This window comes from Nycticebus coucang, chromosome 8 (genome assembly GCF_027406575.1).
Source record: "Nycticebus coucang isolate mNycCou1 chromosome 8, mNycCou1.pri, whole genome shotgun sequence".
Taxonomy (NCBI): Eukaryota; Metazoa; Chordata; class Mammalia; order Primates; family Lorisidae; genus Nycticebus; species Nycticebus coucang.
The window spans coordinates 60,983,657-60,987,895 of record NC_069787.1 but is presented as its reverse complement, the minus strand read 5'-3'; the positions used below and the strand labels follow the sequence as shown (position 1 = coordinate 60,987,895).

General features: G+C 33.8%; 1 pseudogene; it reads right to left on the bottom strand.

Annotated features, from left to right (window-relative positions):
* Window positions 1–256: 256 nt before the first annotated feature.
* Window positions 257–1,094, bottom strand: LOC128591343 (heterogeneous nuclear ribonucleoproteins C1/C2-like; annotated as a pseudogene).
* Between the last annotated feature and the right edge of the window lie 3,145 nt (window positions 1,095–4,239).

Here is a 4,239-nt window from a genome sequence, read left to right as displayed (position 1 = left end):
AAATACATTCTTATTAAGTTATAAAAAGGTATCAAAATCAAAAGCAATACATTATAGGGTAAGACTTAACAAAACTAGTAGGTGCATCAAAGGAGGTGAAAATGGGACTAGGCACATTGCAGGCAAGGATAAGGATGGGTAAACAGTGAGCATGTGCTCCAGTAGGAGAAAGGATGTGGTGAAGTGAAAATTTTGATCTAGACCAATACCTAGGTAAAGAAATAGTGAGATAAGATGTTGAAACCTCACTGTGTTCTTAAGAGTCATCCTTGCCATTGGTGCTGTCTCTGTCATCATCCTTTAGCAACTCCAGCTGGTCACCCCCCTTCATCATCATCATCATCCCATATGTCTGTTACCTCATCAGAATCATCATACTCCCCTTAAACCACACCTTCATGTTAGTCTCATTTATCTTCAAGAAGCTGCTGCTTTGCTCCTCTTCTGACTTATTCTTCATGTCTATTACTGCTTGTTTACTCTGTTCTTCAATTTTTTCCAGGTTTTCCAACAAAGAATCCACTTTTTGTTTTATCTGGGTTAATTCCTTCTTAATGGCCGAAAGGTCATCTCTTTTTAACTTTCTAGACTTGGAAGAAGAACCTCACTGTCAACTCTTACAATTGAAGCCACTTTTACCTCTTTGTCAGGTGTCTGTTGGCACATGCTGGCATTTCAAGGGCACCACAGCCCGAGCAATAGGAGAAGGAGGAACACATGCTGTGTAACTGTACATCCTGCCATAAGAATCCCACTGAAAGTCACAGACCAAGTGAAATGAAGAGCCATACAGCTCCCCTGCAGATCTTTTCACATCTGCTTTTCCTTGATTCACACTTGGCTCTGCAGCCAGGTTAATATCCAAAACGTGGCCAGCAATCCTTCTACTGCTACAGCAGCCAGGGTTGTTCTCTCATTAACATTCTGAATGAAGGCAAAGCCCTTGCAAAGAGAGCAACCCCCAATTTTGCCATATTTGGTGAAGATTCCCTCCACATCAGACTTCTTGACCACCAAAGGTTTGAGATTCCCAGTGGGGGTCTATGGGAATTCATGGAGTGAGTATCTGTCTTGTTGGTGACATTGCTAGCCATTGCATATGATAATAAGATTCCTGAGAAAGCAAAAAAAAAATAACTAAAGATCAAAAAAAAAACCTCGCAGGAGGGAAGAGGGAAGAGATTTGATTCTGAGTCTCGTACTCCCAGTTCTACATGGGAGAAATGAAGTGCTACTGGAGGTTGACAATGTGGCCACAACCACTCAATCCTCCTCTCTTCACAAAATGGCAGGCCATGTATTGATAATGAATAAACTGAGTCCATTACAGTGTTCTCTATATATCTGTGTGCTTAGAATTCTCACAATAAAAAAATGTTTTAAAGATAGTATCTTTAACACAAGTACCAAAGGAAAATATGAACTAAATTCTTTATTACCTAAAATGGGAAACATTTTCCTATTTTCCCCTAAAAAAAAAACTCCAATAGCAAAAATAAGAACAAAAAGTAGAAAACACCATATATAAAGGCAAAATACAAATGTCAAACTGGAAAAAAGAATTTGTGACAAATCACAGACAAAAGGCAATTCCCTAATATATAAAGACCTCCTAAAAGTTGAGAAGATGAATTCTCCAATAAAAAATAAGTTTTTTAAAAAAAAGTATAAGCAGGCAGGCTACAGAAACAAAAAGATGTTCAATCTTGCTTACGAGAAACGCAAATTAAAACTACACTGAAGATTTATTTCTCACCTCAGATCAAACCAAAAAAAAAAAAAGAAAATCAGATCATGACATGATCTATTGGGAAGCCTAAGAGAAAATAGGTAGTCTTCTACAGTGGTGGTAGAAAATGGTTTAACCCCTTTGGAGATATTATTCAAAATTCTTAGCAAATTTTCATCTGCACATTTGATCCAGCAATGCCACTTTTAGGACTCTATCCCAAAGATCCATGGCAAAATGCCAATAAGGTAGGTACAAACTGGAAACGACCCAAATGTCCATTATTGAAACCTTGTTGGATAAACTTTGGTAAATCCACACACCATAATATAATGCAGCTGTAAAAAGAAACACCTGTAAATATTAATATGGTCTATATTGTTGAGCAATGAAAGTAACATGAAAAAAATATTATGGCTGTTGCATGCTATTTTCAAGTTTTATCATTAGTGTAAATATACCATTGTGCAAAAGAAATGAAAGTAAATAAGATTTTTATATAGATATTTTCTACATTTTTGAAAAGCAACAGCAGAAGATCTAATTTAAAACTGTTTTTAAAAAATATTTACCTATGAGGGAGATAAAGAACAGGGTCTAGGAAACAGGAATAGAATATAACTTGTTACATAGTTTTTACTTTGAAACCATAGAAATTGAAAAACAAAAACGACGTCAAAAAGGAATAGTCAGTACTTCAAAATTGAAAACTAAGGGAAAGAAATGAATCCAACTAAATATCAAGTTGGTGGCTTAACTAGAGATAGAAAAACCTTACTTCAATTGACTTTAAAATACTCTATTGTGAATATTCTTTTTATGGGATATCAAAAAACAAAAAGAATCACAGAGAAATGTCAAGTTGCATTCAGTAGCCTTATGGCTAGTAGTAACACTAGTCTTATTTTGAAACTATTAATATTATATAATAAGATAAAGGAAATAATTTTGCCCTTAGAACTAAGATTCTCAGTGTAAGAAAAAAAGCATACAAAGTTTAAAAATCCACAAACTGCCAATTAGTGTTATTCCTCCTTCTCCAGCTCAGGCTCACTGCTGTGTGACAGGCTGCTTCTCCTTTTGGCCACAAACCCTTCAGGTGTCCCATCTCCCACCACTCCAGCTCTTACCTGCTAATAACAATCTCTCCCTTTACCACTTCAGGTTTAGGGGCAGTATCAGCCCCTGAGTGCTATGTGTATATACGTATATGCATGCATACACACACACACACACACACAATACACACAGAACCTGCATCCAATCAAACTAAGCTCCCAGTTTATAGGAAATATGGGTCATACGAGAACAACTTAAATGGCTCCTCAAGGAAGAAAGCAGCCAAATCCAAACTGTAAGACATTCTACAAGACAAATAACCTGGATATTTCAATAAATCAGTTAGAAATGGGAGAGGAGGATGTATAAGAATAAGAAACATGAGGACAAGCAACCAGTGCAGACTTTGTTGGGATCCTCATTCAAACAAACTAGCCATCTTGAAGACAACCAGGGAAATTTCAACACAGGCCTGGTATTAGACAATATAAAGAAACTACCGATTTTGTTGCATATGACAATGACATGGTTGTTATGATTTTTTAAAGCCCTTTTTATCTATACATGAATACTGAAGTATTTGAAGATAAAAAAGTCATAATTCCTTTTATTTTCTGGGATTTGTTTTAAAATACTCTGGAAAATAAAAGGAAGAGAAGATAAATGAGATAAGATTATCACAATTAATATTATTGTATATTAAAAACATAAAAAAAATTTTCCCATTTTAAAATATTTATGGAAGAGTTAAGGACCAAGAATAGTACATACTCATGAAAAACTACAAGGTGAAGGACATAACACTACTGGTAAACATATATTAAATCTATAGTAATTAATATAGTTTAAGCTATATTAAGTAATTAAGTATATTATGTAATTAATATATTTTAAGATTTAAAAATAAATCTGAAGATCAAGTGAACAGTTAGAGAGCCCAGAGCGGACCAATGCACATATGAAAATTTTATTTATAATTGCATTGATTATTAAAGAGAAAATAATATAGTGTGGTTTTCTATAAAGGAAAATAAAATAAAGTAGGACACTTTTGTTTTAGACCAAAAAAAAAAAAAAGAAAGAAAGAAAGAAAGAAAGAAAGAAAAGAAAAAAGCAATCTTCAAAGATTTGAGGGAAAAAAACATGCTATCTAAATGACCTTAGAGCTGGGAAGTATTTCTTTAAAATATATAAAAATCACAATTCATAAAGCAAAAAATTAATAAATTTGACTCCATTAAAATGAAGAACTTCCGTTCATCAAATGACATCATGACATCATAAGGAGAATGAAAATATAATCCACTACTTGAAAGGAGACATCTGTGTCATGTAAAATAGAAAAGGATCAGTATTCAAAATACATAAAGAATCCTTATAAATTACTAAAAATTAAAAAGTGAACAAAATATACCATATTAGAATAGCTTAGGCAATTCTGGAGCAACAAA